General features: G+C 45.5%; 1 long non-coding RNA gene across 2 annotated transcripts in view; it reads right to left on the reverse strand.

Moving 5' to 3' along the window:
• Nucleotides 1-21,578, reverse strand: part of LOC132501525 (uncharacterized) — a 123,361-nt gene that overhangs the window by 72,085 nt on the left and 29,698 nt on the right. The window contains exon 3 of one of the 2 annotated variants that reach the window (XR_009534258.1): nt 10,504-10,605. The exons of the other annotated variant lie outside the window; for it this stretch is intronic. This is a non-coding gene — a long non-coding RNA (uncharacterized LOC132501525). Of the gene's footprint in view, nt 1-10,503; nt 10,606-21,578 lie in introns of those variants that run through there. 2 annotated transcript variants of the gene reach the window in all.

A 21,578-nucleotide genomic window follows, 5' to 3' on the forward strand; every position in this document is an offset into this window, starting at 1 on the left:
TCAGCGGCCATGGCTCACGGGGCTCACGGGCCCAGCCACTCCACGGCATGTGGGATCATCCGGGACCAGGGCACAAACCCGTGTCCCCTGCATCGGCAGGCGGACTCTCAACCACTGTGCCACAAGGGAAGCCCTCTCTGCCATTTTTAGTGCTCATTTCCATCTTCAAGTTCTCCTCATACTCTCAAGATGACTGCTCGAGCACTAGCTATCACATCCACATTCCAGGCAGAAGAAGGAGGAAGGCATAAGGGCAAAAATGGCAAAACTTCCAGCTGAGTCAGCTTTTTATAAAGGACTTTCCCTAGAAGCTCAACTTAATTACTTCTGCGTACATCTCATTGTCCACCCCCTGACTGCAAAGGGAAGGGGGAAAATGTGATCTTTTCAGCCAGGTACATTGCCACTTCCAACAACATGGGGATTTTGCTACCAAGAAAGAAGGGGAAAATTTCAGATGCCTTTGAGATACCCAAGAGTAGATACCAGGCAGGCAATTGGCTACATAGGCCTAGAGCATGGAGAAAGAAAGGTCTGTGTTGGAGAATAAATATGGGAACCCTCTAAGTAGAGATGGTGATTAAAACTGTGAGGATCTCTGAGGGAGGAAGTAAGAGGACCTAGGATAGAGCCTCGAGGAACTCCAACATTTGATGGCCAGGTAGGAGGCTAAGCCAGTCAAGAAGACAGAGAAAGAGAGGGATAGAAGATGGGAAATGTGAGGCTGTGGCGCCACCATGTTGGGGACAACCCCTATCTGCGGGGAGAGAGAAGCAAGCATCCTTGTAGAGAGTAAGCCAGAGAGAAGGACTGTGGGAGGAGGAGGCAGGATGAGGGAGGGATGTTTTCCCTGGTTCCCTCGTATCTAATGCCCTGCCTTTCCTGTGACTGAGCTGTTGAGCCATCTTTTTTTTTTTTTTTTGGCTATGTTGGGTCTTCGTTGCCACGCGCGGGCTTTCTCTAGTTGCGGCGAGCGGGGGCTACTCTTCGTTGTGGTGTGTGGGCTTCTCATTGCGGTGGCTTCTCTTGTTGCGGAGCATGGGCTCTCAGCGCACGGGCTTCAGTAGTTGCGGCTCGCAGGCTCTAGAGTGCAGGCTCAGTAGTTGTGGTGCACAGGCTTAGTTGCTCCACAGCACGTGGGACCCTCCTGGACCAGGGACCTAACCCATGTCCCCTGCACTGGCAGGCGAACTCTTTTTTTTTTTTTTAAACATCTTTCTTGGAGTATAATTGCTTTACAATGGTGTGTTAGTTTCTGCTGTATAGCAAAGTGACTCAGCTATACATATACATATGTCCCCATATCTCCTCCCTCTTGCGTCTGCCTCCCACCCTCCCTACCCCACCGCTCTAGGTGGTCACAAAGCACTGAGCTGATCTCTCTGTGAAGCAGAATTTCTTAACCAAGCTCTCTATCCATGTACCTGAGAGAAATAGCAAAATCAGATCTGGCCAAGTGGCAGAAGGAATTTTAAGTAGTAGGGAAAGGGCCAATAAAACTATTGTTCATTTTTTGATGAGGGGTGGGGAATGGTTTGAGTAGAAAGGACTAACTGATAAACCATGTTCTATTTCCACGTGACTTTGAGTTCCCTAGGTACTGGTATAAACAAGGATATGAAACACACACATCCTCCCTACTCAGGCAGCTAACTAAACCAAGTAACTGTGCCCCATCGCTGGCCATAAGCTTCTCCAAAGCTCCTTTTCTAATCCAACCTATTATACACATGCAAACCATCAACTTTCCCAGTTTGGGAAATAAACATGGAAAATAGTGCTCAGTCCTCATCCTTTTCACCACAGGAGGTCTTGGAGATGGGTCTTTTGACTCAAGCCAGTCTCAGCCGCTAAAATATCACCTATCCTTGTCTACTCTCTTGAGAAGGAATGAGGCAACTGGGATGAAACAGGAGAAGTGAGCATTTTATTCAGGAAAGGTGATATACAGTAAATTTCCTACTGAAATGGTTTTATTCTAGGAAATATTAGTCATGAACAAATGCTAGATTTCTTATAGACTCAAGGTTTAAATGAACTAGTGGGTAATTGTCCACAAGAGATTGTCTGGTCTTGAGAAGTCGTATCACCACGCTCCAAGCTTGGTGTACTGTCCACATACTTCACCACTTTGAAGTCTTTGCTCACAAAGTTTATGGCATTAAACTGTTTTTGGTTTCCACCTTAAGGGATATGAAGCTGTTGTTTCTTCTAGATCAGTCACGGAATTAAAGAAAACTCAGCTACCTCTGAATAAGCCTACTCCTTGAGTCACCTTGAGTAATTTTCACTTATGTCATTAGTAACTGGAGTGAGGGAAAAAACTTCTAATGTGCAACTTTTAAGAGCCTAAGTCATTCCCTACTAGAAAATTAAGAGTTTAGTGATTCATACCAACTCTTCTAGGCCAAAAAGATGCTTCCGATTATATGACTAGGTAGTCCCTTATGCACTACCTACTTGAGCCCCTGGGGAGCTGGGCTTCCACCCCAAATCATCTCCCTCTATCCACCCTACTTGTTAGGGTGTTCAAAACTTTTTGGCCCCTCCTCCATTTAAATGAAAATTCCCCTCAGGAGAGCACTGTCTTTATCTTAATCTGTGTTGTTTCTTGTTTTTTGTTTTTGTTTTTTGGCCGTGAGGCTTGTGGGATCTTAGTTCCCAGTGAAGGATGGAACCCACACCCTTGGCAGTGAAAGCGTAGAGTCCTAAACACTGGACTGCCAGGGAATTCCCTACCGTAATCTGATTTACAGAGGGGAGCAGACAGAGGAGAGCAGGCTTTCTTTGGTTAAGATTTCCACTCAGACTTCCTACTAAATATAAAATCACTGCCTCAATCTACTTTTTTCTCCTTGGGTTCCCAAATCATTGCTGGGAGGAAGTTTAGAGAATATCTCAAAGGTAGGATGGCAGGCAATATTTTGTCAGTTAAGTGCACAGATCCTGGGTTGTGCTGGGATCTGCTATATACTGGCTGGGTGACCCTGGGAAAATTACTGTAACCTCTCAGTGCCTCGGTTTCCATCTCTGCAAAATGGGGATAATAATGGTACCCAATTTATATATCTAAAGTATTAACTATGAGGATGATGATGATGATAATCTTTCTCTATTCTTCTTCTCTTCTCTGATCTACTGAAAATGACTTCTTTTCAGTTCCCTAAAACTTTCTCTCCCTTGACATGAGCCTTCTAGAATGCTAGTCTCTCTTCTTGGGACAACCCCTCCCCACAACTTCACCCCTACACCTTCACCTAACACACTCAGGTTTTACCTTAGATATTACTGATATGGTCCTGATCAGCTATGCCCAAGTCTAGGGTGAGTATCTGTGAAAATATTCCAACCACACCCCACATTTCTCCTACTTAGCACCTATCACATGGAATTATAAGTGCCAGATTAGACTACACTCCCTGAGGACAGGCACTGTGTCTATTTTATCCAAGGACTGAGCACACAGTTTTGATAAGGAATGAACTCATAGATAGATGGATGAATGTTAGACAAAAGTTTACTAATACCAACGTATGGAAATTCCTATAGACATTTCAGTGGAGAGGGTATGAGAATGGAATTACCCAGAGAAGGGATCTTTGCCATCAAATACACATTTAGTGCCTAGATGTTATTTACTTGTCGTTTGAAAATTGATGGCATTTGATGCCAACAGCTCAAAAACCATTTATTATTTCATTTAACTTTACCTCCACAGACGTAGTAATCATATGTTATCAGGATAACAAAACCAAGAAGTTTCTTTTAGGTATTTCTTTTTTGATTTTAGCAGAGGACAAACAGGAAGGAAAAACAGGAATTGAATCCCCTAGCATGTAGTCATGTGTCTCTGTTTCTCAGAGCCTCAGTTACAGTGAAGAGGTGAATGACATTTAGATATGAAGCTAGTGACTTCGGGTCTCAGTCTCTGGTGAAATAGGGTATTTCCATTTGGTAATCACTGCTCTAAAAATGGTAAGAGTGTGTGGCCATTCTGCTGAACAGAACTCCAGCCCAAAGGAATTTCCCTGGGAGCCCTGCTTCAGCCATCTCCCTGGCCCCTGGGAAGTGTTTGTCTGATTTCTGCCCAGTTCTGAAGGTGAGGTCATCATCATCACCCTCTCTATTCAGGGCACCATCCTGAGGGTACTGAGAAGCAAAAGGGTAGGAGATGGATGTGGTGCCCATCCAGGAGGGAGCAGAGGGGAGCCAAGGACACACAGAGCCAGAAAGGGAGCTAGGTTTTGCTCATGGAATAGGCGACTGGACAGGCCAAGGGGTGCACGAGGGAGCAGAAGAGGTGGTCATATTGACAAGTTAACAGGGAAGCAAAGGAGGCAGATGAAGCAGGAGTGTGTCCGAGAAGCAGGGCAGACCGAATGCATTTGTAGGGAGGAGGGGCTGAGCTAAAGAGAGAGGGAAGGCGGAGAGCCCACGCAGTGACGTTCAGTGAGAGACAGGAGGAAACCAAGGTCAAGGTGGAGGAGAACACGTCGGGTTGAAAGAACTGTTCTTCCTCCAAGACCCAGGGATCAAGACAGAGACATAGTTTTAGGGGAGAAGATAGAAGTCCAAGAAGTTCATCCTGGAGATGGGCAGTCCTGGGATCAAATGCCTGCATTGTGACCTGGAAGCAGTTAGAGGCTGGAAGAAGTCTTTAAGCTCTGGTTTCATCATCTGCAAAACAGGGTTATCGATACTTTGCAGATGAAGCGTACATACTGCACCAGCCTAGTGTTTGTGGCTGCTGCATAAATGATAGCAGCTATGATTATTTTGTTACTCATCTCAGGAAAGCATGAGGCAAGGACATCTGCAGAAGGGAAACAGGGAGACAAAAGTTTGGGGCCTTGGGGGAAGTGAGTTGCCATGGGAATAAGACACACAATTAGAAGATGATTAGAAGGCAGGCCAAAAGGCAGTGAGGACTTGCTGAGGTCAGAGGGCAGGAATTTGGGGCAGTCCACTGGCAATGCTGGGATTTGAACTAGTAGGGCTCAGCAGCCTGGGAGTGGGGTCAACATTTTCAGGGCGTGGACATTTCCATGGCATTGCCTTGACATCCACGTTGTCGAGGGAAACAGCTGGTTGTTTTAGTTTTAGGGAAGCTGGTCTTTTGATCAGGATTTGCACGACAAAGCACCACTTCAGGGCCTGTGGCTCTTCTGTAGCATTGAAGCCACTGTGGGAGGGACTCCCTGTTTCTCACACAGCAGAGCTGGAACCAGGTTTTCACCATTGTTTTAGTTAGAGCTACTGTCCCCACAGCCTTTGCCTGTGCGTTGGCGGCGGAATGGAAGGTACTAAAGAAGGAAGAGCCAAGTGTGTGGCTCAAGGAAGAGCAGAACAATGGTTTATGGGAGAGACCAAACTGCAAAATGCCTTTGAGAAGGTACCTCATGCTGTTTGCTGAGCATTTCATTTTTATTTTATTATTTTTATTTTTGGCCGCACCGTGGGGGGCATGTGAGATCTTAGTTCCCCAGCCAGGGATTGAACCCGTGCCCCCTGCAGTGGAAGCGTGGGTTCTTAACCACTGGACCACCAGGGCAGTCCTGAGCACTTCATTTTGACAACCTGAGTTGTCAGTGACCTGCAGTGCAACAAGTACTCTAGAACAGGATTTCTCAACCTCAGCACTATTGATATTTGGGACCAGACAGTTCTTTGCTGTGGGGGGGGCTGTCCGGTGGATTGTAGGATGTTTAGCAGAGCCCCTGGCCTCTACCGACTAGATGCCAGTAGCAGCCTACCCACACCAGCCCTTTTATGACAACCAAAACTGTCGCCAGACATTGCCAAATGTCTCTTGGGGGGAAACTTACCCACGGTTGCAAATCTCTACCATAGGACGAAGGAAAACACTCTAGAGTGTACGTTTCATCACTTGGCTCTCAGCTGTATCTATCTCTCCTCCCAGCATGTCTCCAAGGACCTTCTTCCTCATTATCAAACCCCTGGTTTTTGCATCACCTATCTGGCAAAGCAGAGCTAAAAGTTCGTAAATCTGAAAAGCAAGAGCTACAGAAATAGAGAGGCATTTCCTCAGGAGCGGTCCCAGTTTTATAGAGCCTGAAACCTGTACAACTTGGGAAGCTCATTTTATGAACACTAATGCCAAATTAAAAACACAAAATTGTGAGGGTCCCTCTCGGGGCTTTGGAGGAGGCTGGAGCTAAGCGAGGGGCCGTATCTCAGGTTTTGTTAGTTTCACCACGAACCTGCTTCTGCACATCATGCAAACCTGATTCTTTACTCAATTTTCTTCTCTTGCCCGAAGTTTTTTTTCCCCCTAGAATACTATACTATGTCGAATAATCCCACAAATGACATGTGTTTTTCTCTTGTAAACAAATACGTAAGACACTATCCATTTTGCTTCCTTTTTTGACAAGTTATTGAAGGTGAAACCATACTGCTTTCTGCAAAAGAGGTGCAAAGTCAACCTGAGACTAAGTAAAAGAAACTATCTAGATCTTAATTTCCTAGGCTATATGGAAAATGAAATCATTCTACTTATTTTTGTTTGTTTGTTTTGTTTTTTTGTTTTTGGCCATGCCACACAGCATGCGGGATCTTAGTTCCCGACCAAGGATTGAACCCGTGTCCCCTGCAGTGGAAGCGTGAAGTCTTTTTTTTTTTTTCAGTAGTTGGGGCGCACGGGCTTAGTTGCTCCGAGGCATGTGGGATCTTCCCAGACCAGGGATTGAACCCGTGTCCCCTGCATTGGCAGGCGGATTCTTAACCACTGCGCCACCAGGGAAGCCCCATTCTACTTATTAAAATAGCCTTTCTTCAAATTCTTGTGACTTACTAAAAATGACCATTAACATTTTCAGTTGATTTCATTTTGGTTTTGGTCAGAGTTTCTTCTGAACTGAGTTTCACTGACAACTTTGGTGACATTTATCCCTCACTTCCCTTTTTTTTTTTTTTTCTGATGCCCTCTGGGACTGAGGCTAAGGGATGTGCTGCTCTTGTTGGCACAATAGCTTTTCTCTTTGGATAGGATACGCCGAGACCCAATGCTCCAACAATGGCGATAAATCATGTTTTCCTTTTCAAAGCGCTCTCACATTTACTCTCACTAATGTTATGTGTGGGAAGCTCTTGTGAGTGCAACATAAACCAGGCTTATTTGGGAATCCAACAATAAATAAGGCTCTCTCCTCACCCCGAAGAGGCTCATGGTCTGGTAGGAATGACAGGTAAGTGTATATAAACAATGACAATAACAGTGGTAATGGTAATCATCATAATTTGAGTATCTACTATGTTCCTACACTGTTTAAGCACTTTACAAACATTAACTCACAAAATATTGGGCACTCATGTGATATATATAATGGTATCTGAGGCCATATGAATTACAGCTGTGGTGGAGAGCGCCGGGAAAGCTTCATGGAACACAAGGGATTTTAACTGAACTCTTGAAATCACTATGTTTTATACAGGCAGAGATGCTCCAAAGTATCAGACAGACACTTATTTCTTATCATCTCACACGATATCTGAGCCTACTTATAATAATAAAAAAAAGGCAGCCACAATAGAATTGTTAAAACAAGAATTAAAACACTAAAATCACATTATGGAGGAGGAGGGAGAGCTGTACGAGAGAACCTGTATCTACTAGGACTATTGCTTAGCACTGAGGTAAAATCTAAGTGTCCTGGCAACTTAGGTATAATGGGTTTCATAACTTCAACTTCTTTCTCAAAAACAGATATACATGCTCGCTCTAACCTCTAAGAAAATCGACAGGATGAATCTTTATCTGAGGGGGATAAAAGGTAGTAGAAATTGTTTTTCACAGATACAGAAAGGTCTTTCAGGCATTTGTTTCTTACACTTAAATTATCGTCCTGTGACGGCATTTCTGTGAGAAGCCGAGAAGCTGCAATCCAAGAATGCACCCTTCTGGTGTTCTAATGCTAACCGGATCCAGGGAGGGAGCTTAGAGCAGTGCTTTTCAACCTCTAATGTGCATCCCAGTGACCTGGGGTTTCTAATTCAGTCAGCCGGCTTGGGGCGTGAGATTCTGCATTTCTAACAGTCTTTGAGAGGCAAGGGCTCAGAACAGTAGTTTTCAAATGTGAGCATCAGAACCACACATGGATGGCTGGGCCGCAGCTCCTGAGTTTCTGATATAGAAATTCTGGGGTGGGGCCCAAGTTTGCATTTCTTCTTCTTTTTTTTTAAAACCACTTTATGGAGAATGACTGACATACAAAAAGCTGTAGATATTTAACATATATCTGATGAATTTGGAAATATACATCCGTGGAACCATCACCACAATCTATGCCATAAACATATCCATTATCTCCAAAAGTTTCCTCCTGCCTTCTTTATTTATTATTATTAAACTTTTTGGGGGATGGGAGTTTGCAGGCCTAACAAATTCCCCAGGCGATACTCATGCTACTGACTACCAACCCCCACCCCCGCAAGCCAAACCACCATCACCACCACATTTTAAGAACCACTGGCTTAGAACAGCCCTCATGAATGTGAATGGTCCCTCCTGGGCTTTGCAGGAAAGTTGGGGGGATAGAGAATTCAAGATGAAACAACCAAGATTGGCCTTTCCGAGCAGGTATCTTATGAGCTTAAATGAAAAGGGATCCACACACTTTAGATAATGAAGATAAGGATAGCTAGCGTTTGTTGACATTTTCTCTGTGCACCAAACTAAGGGGTTTAACTCACATTACCTCACTCAGCAACCAGCATGGGCAGCAGACTTGGTGTTTGATGTGTAGCTGAGGAGCCCGCTCCTTGTGTGTGTCGGGAGGTGGTGTCTCGGCTCAGCGTTGTGGTCCGCAGAGGTACCTGCAAGCAAGGTCAAACTGGCCCTCAGGAAACACCTTTAGATCTGGACAAGCAGCCGCTGAAGGCCTGATTTCTGCTTCACAGGCCTTGCAGAAACAACCAAAAGAATTTGGGGGCAGGTGTTAACAATCATCTGTCTCAACCGCAAAAGTACCTGAATATAGAACAGAGTTTATCAGCCCTGGCACGCATCAGAAGCATCTGGATGCCTGAGACCCATCAGGGGAGAAACCTTTTTTAAAGCTCCTCAGCCAAAACTGAGAACTAATGGTATAGGTTTGATTTGGGGAAAGACCAATGGGGGAAGGGGAGGGCAAAAAACAAACTTTCCAGCAAAACACCTATTCCCAGAATGGATCTCTTGAGGGTTTGCCAAATTGGCCAAATTGGCTTCTTGCTACTCTTTAGAGCAGTTCTCCAATTTCAGGACGCATCAGAATCACCTGGAGGGTTTGTTAAAGCAGATTACTTACTGGGCCTACCCCCAGAGTTTCTAATCCAGCAAATCTAGGGTGCATTTCTAACACATTCCCACATGAGGCTGATTCTGCAGGTTCCAGAAACTTGGTTGCTCTCTCTCACCCTCAGAGGCATATCCTCAAAGGCCACTCTTGCTGTCAGCCATCAGCACACCGGGTCCTCCAGCCTTCTCTCCACCAGACAGCCCTGTCCTCTCCACCACCCTGAGGCACAGAGACACAGTCAGCACCCAGACACAGAGCTGGAGGTCTTCCCCCCTAGAAGGAACAACACCAACAAAGGCAGGAGGCAGTGTTCTCAACACAGGGTACACTCTGGAAAATGCCCAGGCCAGGGCTTCACCCCCAGGAATTCTTATTTAATTGGCCCAGGATGGGAACTAGGCAGCAGTTTTGTTTTTTAGTTGGCGTAAAATAGACATAAAAACAAAAAAATGCACAAATAGACAAAAAAGTGCACAAATCTTAAGTGTGCAGCTCAGCAAATTATCCAAACATGTATGGATTTTTAATTTGTATAAGCATCATTGAGGAACACACACACACACACACACACACACACACACACACACACACACACACACACACACACACACACACACACACACACACACACACACACACACACACACCAGCAGCACAGAAGCCCTTCATGTGCCCTCCCTGTAAAATCTACTCATTCCCTCTTCTTCAAAGGTAACTGCTGTCCTGGCTTCTAACACCACTGAGATTTACGATTTTCCTGATTTTCCTAATTGTATGATATCTCAGGTTTTGAGGAAAATCTTTTATGTCAGGTTCCTTTTATTGAACATTATATTTGTGAGATCCACCCATGTAATTGCAGCTGTATTTTGCAAACTTTCAATACTGGTCTGTATTCCATTAGATATGATAGACCACAATTAGTCTATTCTACTGTTGATGGGCATTTGAGTTTGCAGTTTGAGCGATTGCAAATAATACTGCTGCAAACATCCTCGTACATGTCTCTTGATGCACCTGGGTAGTCATTTCTCTTGGGTATAAACCTAGGACTGGAAATGCTGGATCACAGGGAGGTGTTGGTTCAACCTCAACAGATGCTGCCAAACTGCTTTCCAAGGTGGGTGTACTGACTTACCATCCGTTAGTAACGCCTGTGAATTCCAGTTGCCCCACATCCTAGCAGGACAGGAGTATCTGTATAAGCTTGCCGGGCTCTGTTGTGCATCGGGTGTTGAGAGCCACTGATGCCATCGTACGTGATACACTTTGGAAATGGCATATGATCTCACATATGGTGGGAGTACTGGGGATAGAGGGAATATATTGTGATGTTTTCACAACCACCCAAGAAGCAGACAGGACATATATTTTTATTCCCCTTTTGCTAATGAGGACACTGAACTCAAAGTTCATTGACTTGACGTAAGTAAGATAACCATATAGTAACAGTCATGACTAAAACTCAGGACTCTTGATTTCCATCCCTTTGTATATTCCAACATACAGCATAATGCTATTCATTAGATGTCTAATGTATAGAGGTTTGGGGCAAACCAAACGCCAAGGCACCTTCTCTGTTGTCTCCTGTCCCAGGGTTTAGGAAAGAAGGGAAAGCAGAATGACTCAGACTTTCCCCGTGACTGAAGTCTCTGGTCATGGTTGTGAGAAGTACACAGATCCTTCCTTTAGTCAGGGATTTAAGACAGTAACTATGCCCCTTCAGTGCCCGGGAAACTCCACAAGCAGAAGGGTAGCTGGTGAGCCTAGGAGCAAGATGGCCTGAGCTTCCCTCAGACAGACTGGGCTCTGACCCAGCCCTTCTGTCCTCGCTGGGTGAGCTTGGACAAGAAACTCAATGTCTCTGAGTCTCCATTTCCTCGTTAATAAGATGGGAACCTTAACATATATCTCATGTTTTAAGGAATGAATAGCATATATAAAAACCTAACACATATTAGCAGTCAATACAATGTAGATGTTCTTAATATTACAAGGTAGAGCCCCTTAGCCCCGAATCTTCCATTTTTCCCTCTCTACTGGATCTTCTCCATGAATGTACAAATGTGGTCATTTCTTCTATATTTAAAAACCTCGGCCTCTTCCCTTCCAAGATGGCCCACACTCTGTCTATGGAGTGTGTATCTCCCTGAACAAACCTTCTTTCACTTTACTATGTCTTGCTCTTGAATTCTTGCCTGCACAAAGCCAAGAACCCACACTTGGCGGCCATCCCAGGGACTCAGACATGACTTGGGATGTGACCATCCTCTCGCACCCCACTCTATTTCCTGCAACATCTTTTCTGGCACCCAATGCGGGCCCTCAAAGGCCATAATCTCGATCTGCCTATTGGGCTACAGCTCCCCTCTAAAGGGTGGCTGGGACTTATCCTGAGCCATGTAGATTCAAGTAGCCCGTTAAGTGGCAGCTGACGTCGCCTGCAGGATCTGGCAGAGACCAGTTCTCTGGCCGTGAAGAAGCTCACTGAGGCCAGGGCTTTTCCCCCTCAGTCTTTCTCATTCTCCTATTGCTCTATCTCTTTGGACTTGATAAGATCCACCCAGAAGACCACCAAACATCCAAATTAAGACTGCGTGGCAAGTAATTGACAAATTGGTTGGGTCTAAAGAACTCCTGCCAGGGGGCTTATCTGGTGGCGCAGTGGTTGAGAATCTGCCTGCCAGTGCAGGGGACACGGGTTCGAGCCCTGGTCTGGGAGGATCCCACATGCCGCGGAGCAACTAGGCCCGTGAGCCACAACTACTGAGCCTGCGCGTCTGGAGCCTGTGTTCCGCAACAGGAAACGCCGCGATAGTGAGAGGCCCGCGCACTGCGATGAAGAGTGGCCCCCTTTTGCCGCAGCTAGAAAAAGCCCTCGCAGAGAAACGAAAAACCAGCACAGCCAAAAAAAAAAAAAAACCTCTCTCAACCCTACGTCCTCCTCTAGCTTGAGCCCCAGTTCTCTCTTCCATTTACAACTAATGGCCTTTGAAGTATCGTTTGTACTCACTGGCCGCAAGCCCTCCTCTTCATTTGTTCTTGAACCTTTCCATCAAGACTTTCACACCCCCGACTCCACTGACAGGACTCTTCTCAAGGTCACCAGTGACTCTGTCTTTGGAGGATTCCCAGTCCTCATCTTACTCTGTCAGCAACAGTCAATGCTCCCTCTTCCTTGATGGGTCTTCTTCACTTGGCTTCCAGGACAGACACCATGTTTCTCCCACTCTCCTTCTAGCTCTTGGCTGGCCCTTCTGTCTTTCAGCTTGTTTTTCTTCTTCTTCCCAGTCACAAACACTAGACCATTCCAGGACCCACATCTTGGACTTCTCCATCTGCTGTCATTCCCTCAAAAACTTCTTCATCTCTTGGCTTTAAATAACATCTCTTCATTGGTGGCCCCCAAAGTTAATCTCCTGCCCCAGCCCCACCCTTGAATTCCAAACTCATATATCTATCTGCCTGCCTACTTGGGCCCTTCACTTGTCTAACAGGGATCTAGGGTGTAAGTTCCCGCAGCTGAATTCCTGATCTTCTTCCCAACCTGCACCTGTGAAGCCTTCTGTCTCAATTCATAGCAAAACCCTTTTTCTAGTTGCTCAAGTCAAAGACCTTGACACTTCTGTTTGGCTCCTTTCTCTTCCTCACACCCACAACCAACCCATTAGCAAATCTTTTTGACTGTATTTTCAAAATATATCCAGAATCTCCCCACTCCTCACCATCTCTATTACTACTACCCTGGTGCAAGATATTGATACTTTCTTCTCTTCCTGGGATTATTTCAATAGCCTCCTAATTGGTTTCACCCTTGTCCTTCATGGCTTATTCTTAACACAGCAGCAAGTGATCCTTTTAAAATGCAAATCAGATCATGTCACTCCTAGGTTTAAACCAAACTGTGGGTTCTCATCTTGCTCAGAGTATATAAAAGTGCTTAAAAAGGCCCTCCACCATCCCCCACCCACACACCCACACCTTCTGACCTCATCTTCTAGTCTTTTCTGTGCTCATCCTGTTTTTGAGTCAGTCACACTGGCCTGACTGTTGATCTCTAAACTTGCCAGGCGTGCTCCTGCCTCTGGCCTTTGCATTTGCTCTCGTCTATGCTGAGAATGTTTCTGCCTCAGATATCCTCGTGCCTCTTTCCACCTCCTCCAGGTCTTTCTTTAAATTCCACCTCCTCAGTGAGGCCTTCCCTGACCACCCTACATTATACTGTATTCGTCTTTGTTTTCTCCCTAGCACTTCTCACTACCAAACACAACACACACACACATTATTGTTGTCATTGTCTTGTTTATTGTGTATTCTCCCCATAGAATGTACAGGGAGGGCTTCCCTGGTGGCTCAGGGAAGAATCTGCCTGCCAGTGCAGGGGACATGGGTTCAAGCCCTGGTGAGGGAAGATCCCACGTGCCGCGGAGCAGCTAAGCCCGTGCGCCACAGCTACTGGGCCTGCGCTCTAGAGCCCGTGAGCCACAACTACAGAGCCCACGTGCCACAACTACTGAAGCCCATGCGCCTAGAGCCCATGCTCCACAACAGAAGCCACCGCAATGAGAAGCCTGCACACCGCGATGAAGCCTGTGCGCAGCAATGAAGACCTGACACAGCCAATAAATAAATAAGTAAAATAAATTTATGGAAAAAAAAGAAAAAAGAAGAATGTACAGGGAACGAGGGCAGGATTTCTGTCATTTTAGTTTACTCCAATTTCTCCAGCCCCTGGAGCACTGCTTGCTTGTAATTCAAGCTCAGTAAATATTGATTTAGTGAATGCAATAGTCCCTACTCACAAATGAAAAACAAAACAAACAGCCTTGGTAAAAGAGATCCTGGGGGAAATCCCCAAGAGTTCTTTGGCCCGAGAGAAATACAACTCATTTGAAGGGGGAAATAGTTTTGGTTTTCCCCTTTATTTCTGAAAGTTCTATTTAACAAAGACTAGCCATGCCTGCCCCTGTAATCCCTTTCTAATCTTTAATGTGCCTTCATGAGAACACAGAAAAGAAAGGAGTGTGGGAGCCTGGGGGACGGGCAAGGAAAGGGGGAGGAGAGGAGAGGAAGGCAAATGAAGGGTAGAGGGTTCCGAGGAACGCATGACCCACAGGAACTGGACTTGCCCTGAGTGTTTTCTGCCTCAACAGGACCCTGAAGCCAGTCTCCTGGCTGTGTCTCAGCTCTCTGGTCCCTCCTATGTTCATCACTTCCCCTAAACAAAGAATCCTTCTGGCCGCTTGCATCACTAATGGAGTTTCTCTTAGGTTGTATCACAGCCTCTCAATTTAAAATTTCCATCATAGAATGGTATGTGTTAGGAAAGAATAAAGAGCCATTTACAGCCTGCGTAAATACCATTTCTCCCATTAGAGGGGGGTGAGGGTAGAAAGGATGCTCACTGCCCCACTGCCTGACAGGGAGTGTTTGGTTTGCTTTCCTTAAGTGCACACCTGAGTTATAACAGAATGGCCAACCACAGTTCTCCAGCAGGACCACCTGGCACAGGCAGATGAAGCAGCCACTCCCCAGGCAGGATTTGAGGCTCACCAAAGACTGTTGTGCCTCTCACCTGCCGCAGCATATGCCCTGCTCTGGTTAGGCCGGCCCTTCCCTGGGCTAGGGTGTTGTGTCTCTAGGGCTCGCTGATCAAAGCCCCAGATGTGCTGCAGAAGACAGAGTACAATCCAAGACAGTGGATTACACTTGCCAGGGCAAGAGTGCAAAGGGAGGCCTACGAAATATGTGTTTAAATATTTAAAAGTTATAAGTCAAGCCAACAAACTGTTAACCCTAGAATGGACTTTTGCAAAGATCACTCCGCCTTGGATCCCACACAAAGAAAAGGCCAAAACCTTATTAGAAGTTATTTTCATAAGTCCCTGCTGTGTTTTGTTTTGTATCACGTTGTTTTAAAGCCTATTACATCCCAGTGTAATATTTTATCTGCTAAAAGAGTTTAGCATAAATGTTATGGGTAATGTTTCTGTACTAATTTATTCTCAGGAAACAGTCTGTTCCAAGTTTCTGGTGACCACATGTATAGCACTTTTTTTTTTTTTTTTTTTTGCGGTACATGGGCCTCCCACCATTGCGGCCTCTCCCGTTGTGGAGCACAGGCTCCGGACGCGCAGGCTCAGCGGCCACGGCTCACGGGCCCAGCCGCTCCGAGGCATGTGGGATCTTCCCGGACCGGGGCACGAACCCGTGTCCCCTGCATCGGCAGGCAGACTCTCAACCACTGCACCACCAGGGAAGCCCTGTATAGCACTTTTGATCATCATACTTTGTCTTGTATAGGCCAGTTATCTCCTCTATCTAATCATTTCCTAATAAGTCTTTATATTGTCATTCCACTTACCTTTTAACACCAAAAACATGGGTAGATTTTCATTAACTTGAAATTGTTAATTAAATGACTCCTAATTATAGTATCCAAAGTTTAGACTTTTAAGATCTGGCTGTTTAATAGAATTGGGGTGTGTGTGTGTATGTGTGTGTGTATGTGTGTGTTTGTGTGTGTGTGTGTTTAAAAAGTAACTTACATATCTAAATTATCTAGAGCCAATTTAAAATAAACTTTTACCATCAATCCTAATTTTTCTCCTTCAATAGCAGATTTAAATCTTAATATAAATTAAATGTACCTTAGTAAGAATATGTTTTTATTTCTGGAATTTGATTAATGTTACAGGAAAACAAATACATTAAAAAGGAACACAAACACCAACAGACCTATGAGATCCTTAGCAAAATGGCCAACCACTCTCTTTCAAGTCCACTTATTTTTGGTTTTCCAGATATGTGGGCATATGACAAATGATTTCGGAAATAGGAAGAGTATGGGACTAGCTGGGAGAAGCTTATCATTAAGGAGTCTCTGATGGTAGTATTTCTATGATATCAGACTGGGAAATGATTTAATTGAAAAAAGTAAGATATCGTAAGTAAGGGTTAAGTCAATGACAAGGGTTAAGACAAACTGTCTAAAGACCAGCTCTCAGAGAATATGGTCTCTGACACTAGTGATAGACAGTAGGGAGAGACCACCAATTGGTCCAGCAAGACACTCTCCCATCCCGAGAATCAGAGGGTGGTCTGTTACCTTTGTAGACCTCCATTAATCGAAAGTGTGAGTCCCCAGGGAATTAAAGGTTGTCACTAGGGAGGATTAGGACCATTGAATCCTGGTCATCTTACTAGATCAGGATTTAAATACTTAGTGTTAAAATAATTAGGGACTGTCGAAAATAAGGCAAGCTCTTGAAGGGAAGAAGAGCCTTTGTTGTTTCTGCCCTAAAGGGTGTTTGGAGCTATCTCTGAATTTGGAAACAAGCCTTCAGCTTCTAGTCCCGGCTTTGCAGGTGACTAAGTGACCTACTACCCTTTATTCCCCCATCTTGGGCACCAGCATCCTCCCATCCAGGTTGCTATTAGCTCACACTGAACTTTGTTCAAATTAGGAAAATGTGCTCCAGACAGCCAGCCAGAGCCTGCACCCAAGATACCTGGCCTGGAGGGTGGGGCACAGGCTACTTACCTCTGCCACAACCTCACAAGCGCAGGTGACTGTCCTTCTCCATCAGTTTTCAAACAAGCTTTGTCCCCCTTAAGAAACTCTCCTCCTGGACACCCTTCAGTGACTACCACAAAGCTTGTTTCTCCTTCCCACCTTTCAGTAAGTTCACCAGGGGATTCCAAGTGCCTAAATCTGAGGGACAGTTTTTGTTCCTCATTTCACTAGGTTCCTCAGGAATGTGGACTGTGCTGATCACTCTCTCCTTAAAATGCTCTTTCCCCGGCCTCTGTGGCACCCATGCTCTTAGTCGCTCTCCCCCTCTCTCTGGCCTCTCCTCTCAGTTTCTTTGGCTGGGGTTTCCTCTTTGAAACCATGCTTAAATGTGAGCCTCAGTCCTGACCTTCCCCTCTTCCCAGACTCTCTTTGATGCTAGTGACCTCAAATACTATTCCCACAGGCAGGGAAGACCTGTTCCTGCATCCTCACATCCTCCCCAAGAAGGAATGGTACTGGAGCCCCTCTCCTGCCTGCCTCTCCACAACTTACCATGCTCCTCCAAAGAGCGAGTAAAGGAGCTGATTGGGAGGGTTGGGGAAATGCTGCACTAGCTCTAGTGACCACACTTCTGGGTCTGGCAATCTCCCCAGCAAGCCAGGAGGCAGGCAGCTGGGGTTGGGAGGTCTAATTCAGGGGTGGAGGTGTGAGGAAACCCAGCGGTAGCTGCAGATTCGCAGCTGCGTTTTCCAATCCAACTTTATCAGCAATAAAGTTGACATACTGATCCCTAGCAGAGTCCTGATCCTACTTCTCAGTTGGTTCTGAACTCAGAGGAGGGGGATTTGATTTGTTTCCTCCCCACCCCCAAACCCTGGCCTACAAACCAGGAAAGCTTAAGGAACAGGCACAACGATAGGGCTTTGGAGATTTAAGATATATCCAGAGAGAGCGATGCTTCAGGTGTGACAGGGATAGGAGGTGTCAATACTTTAGTCAGCACAGGGCTTCCAGGTCCTTGACAGCTTTAAGACACAGCAGTTTAATGAGCCTGGTGTCACGGGACTTCGGCAGACCCAAGCCTTTGCCACCTCAGTGTACACAGACTTCGCAGGTTTTTGCAACTTATAGATCTAAGAAGGTATGCCCAACATGGGGATTAGATGGGTCTTTCTGTCACTTAAAACATGCAGAGTTTCAGTGAACAAATTATTTAGGTATTAGTGGTTGGGAAAATTTCTTGCTGCTCCTACCATATCTCTCAGGCAGGAACGAACAGCCCAAAAGAAGCTAAGTTTCACATGAAACTTTCTGTAAATGGAACGAAGCTCCACCTGGGTGAGAGCTGTGGTTCTCAAATGCTAACATTCATAAGAATCACCTAGCGAACTTGTTAAAATAGTTTCCTGGGCTCCCACCATCCATTTTAGTAGGTCTTGGGTAAGGCCTATGAATTTGCATTTTCTAACAAATTCCCAGGTGATGCTGCTGGTCTGAGGACCACCTGAGGACAGGGTTAGGATATACTAGTTGTGCATTAAGTCGTCTGCCTCAAATTCTCTTTCTCCTTATGTTATGTTGAACTGAGTCCAGTTTTAGAGCCAAGGAGTAAACTGTGGTGGAATTAACCTCCTGATTCCTTAATGACTTATCTACAGACTCCCGGAATCACCCTCAAACCCCACCACACAGATCAAAGTCCTCTTTAGCTTTATTGCTTAAGCCTGGCTATGGCTTTGGTTAAAGGCTCAGATCCGGAGGTTCAGCCACAGAGGGTGGTGGCTTTTCATCACCGAACAGATAAAGGAAAAGAGGCCCTTATTTTATAGGTGGCAGGACATCTTTTTGGACATTAATAAAAATATTAGTAAACCAAAGACTAGGAAGGAGTAGTAAGAGGCCTAATGCCAGGAACATACTGTCTCTAGGAATCAAGGAGGAGCTGGATTGGTTTAGAAACTAACAAAGGTCCTCTCCTTGACCAAACTCCAGTCTGGCTCTTCTGAACTCTCTTTTCAACTAGGCCCTGACTTTTAGGCTTCCGTGTTCATCTCTGCTTTGTCCATCGTTAGCAAGAACCCCGCTAAGTCAGTTTAACTCCATCCTCAATTTCTGATCTCCCTCGATATCTGATTAGGTCCCTCATCCTCCACCATCCCCCAGGTGATGTCTGATCACCCTTGCCTGCCTTCAGCAAGAAGGTTAGGATGGTTTAGCCGAAAATCCCTGCCCCCACTTACCCCTGATATTTCAGTAAATTTCCATCCACTGCTCCCCTTCCCTGCTCCTTGGCTATAAATTCTCACTTTTCCTTGTTGTTGAGCCCAATTCACAGTTGAGCCCAATCTCTCCCCTACTGCAAAACCCCATTGGTTCCTACAACTACCACAATGGTGCTGAATAAAGTCTGCCTTACCGTTCTTTAGTAAGAGTCATGAGTAACTTTTTCTCTAACAAAACTTTGATCTTGAAGTCCGAATGAGAACAGTTGGAGAGAGAAAGATAAATAAAGGAGCCAGGCTGTGTCAGCCAGAGACACACATTGGATGTTTGCAGCCCATGTCCATTCTGACTGGCCAGCACCGGGTCTTACCACCACTGCCATGTAGGGAGATGGATTTCCTTAAGAGACAGGTTTTGATGGCGGAGGCCAGCCTAGTCCAACATAAAAGATGAAAGGAGATACGCTTGGACCTATGCTCTCAAGGAAGGTATTAGAAAACATTCTGCTTGTTTGTTTTGATTATTACTAGACCAGAAAAGGTAACTGGGATCCAAAGAACTCTAATGGAGGGAGGTGAAATTTCAGAGAACAGACTGGAATAATCTGCACCTGCCAGCCAAAACCAGGAGTGCAGTTCCAGGAAGCTCTTGAGAAGTGCCCTCTTTAAAGGTCAGATAAGGAGTCAACAGTAAGTTTAATTGGGGAATCACCCTTTAAAGACTGCAACAGTTATACCTGGTCACGCAACCATGGCCAGATTTGAGCTGGGAGATCTGGAAAGAGGAGCATAGCATGCTGCTAGCATTACCAGTGAGTTTCAAGGTGGCTCAATTATTGTAATAGAAGAGAATGCAGGCATGGCGTGTGCCTTGAGGCAATGTAACCCAGGAAACTTTTGAAAGGGGACATTCAGGGAAGGCACAGGAAGGTGAAATTGAGCTGCAGGAGAACTAGGCAGGACAGTGGCAGATAGAGTCCAGGCCTTAGATATTGGTCCAGTAGGACAACACCATCCATGAGGGGTCACCCACCCAGGAAGACGGATAAAGGACGACAAGATCTGTGTCAACAGCCACGTTTCTGGCAGACTCAAGACTTCCTAACTACAGATGGCTCACTGGAGTGGACCCCACAAGACAGAATCCAAGGAGTATATCAGAAAAGCAAATGCCTGGACTCAAAAGCATAGGGAAATAAAGAGGAAAACATTAATCAGTACAGCAAATAATGCTGGCTGATGTGATAAAGAAGGAAATGATCAACCCAAGAAGCAAGTTAAAATGTTAAAAATGTGGCTGAGTCTTCCTGAAAAGAGAAGTGGAACAACAGAGGCAAACAGATGATCAGAGACATGAGCCACTTCACAGAGAAAGAGGACGTAGGGAAAGTCTCTGCTGCCTTTGACCCAAGAGAAAGGCAGTGCTCTGTGGACTAGCACACGGCAGAGGTGGCTGTCCTCACCAGCCCCAGCGAAGAGCCTCAGAACCACCACCACAAACAAATATGTGCTGAGAACCTTCTGTGTGCCAGGGACTGTTTTAGGCCCTGGGAGTACAGCAGTGAACAAAGACCTCTGCCATCATGGAACACATATTCAGTAGCAGCTTTAGTTGAGGAATCCACTATGAGAGATTCTCCAGATTAAGCAAGTGACACAACTTCTTTAGGAGGCCTGAGAAATTCCAGGCAAGAGGCTGTGGTTCATAAGGGCTAGTAAAAGCTGACACTAAAATATTCAGGGATGTAACCTGCAACTTTGGTAGCTTGAAACCTTCCACAGTGGGAGTATTTACACCAAGGAAATTGGCAAGTGCTATCAATCAGGGCTTTTTTTTTAAATTACACAGAGCCGGTTTACCAGCACACCATTGCAATGACTGCTCACAAGAGGAAATGTGGCTGTGTCCTTGGTTTGACAGGGACACAGGGGAAATAGAAATTAAGGGGTTTTTAAGTGGGCAAGAAATGAGCCTCCAATAAATCCTGGAGAATCATTAAAAATTTCTAAATTTTGCAAGTGGCTGGAAGGTTTCAATTTCCAGATATGATATGGTAAATCTAGGCCATAATTAACCTCTTGATGAAAGACTTCTCCCAACACCATGTAAAGTTAACAGGTCAAGGGACTTCCCTGGTGGCTCAGTGGTTAAGAATCCACCTGCCAATGCAGGGGACACAGGTTCGAGCCCCTGGTCAGGGAAGATCCCACATGCCACGGAGCAACTAAGCCCGTGCACCACAACTACTGAGCATGTGCTCTAGAGCCAGCGAGCCACAACAACTGAGCTCACGTGCCACAGCTACTGAAGCCTAGAGCCCATGTGCCGCAAGAGAAGCCTCCCTGATGAGAAGCCCGTGCACCACAACAAAGAGTAGCCCCTGCTCGCCGCAACTAGAGAAAGCCCGCACGCAGCAACCAAGACCCAGTGCAGCCAAAAATAAATTAATTAAAAAAATTTTTTAAAGTTCACAGGTCAAGAACTATAGAAAAGTGATATATAGATGGAGAGGCATTCAGACAAGGCTAATATCAATAAGG

The sequence above is a fragment of the Mesoplodon densirostris genome, chromosome 14, assembly GCF_025265405.1.
Source record: "Mesoplodon densirostris isolate mMesDen1 chromosome 14, mMesDen1 primary haplotype, whole genome shotgun sequence".
Lineage (NCBI taxonomy): Eukaryota > Metazoa > Chordata > Mammalia > Artiodactyla > Ziphiidae > Mesoplodon > Mesoplodon densirostris.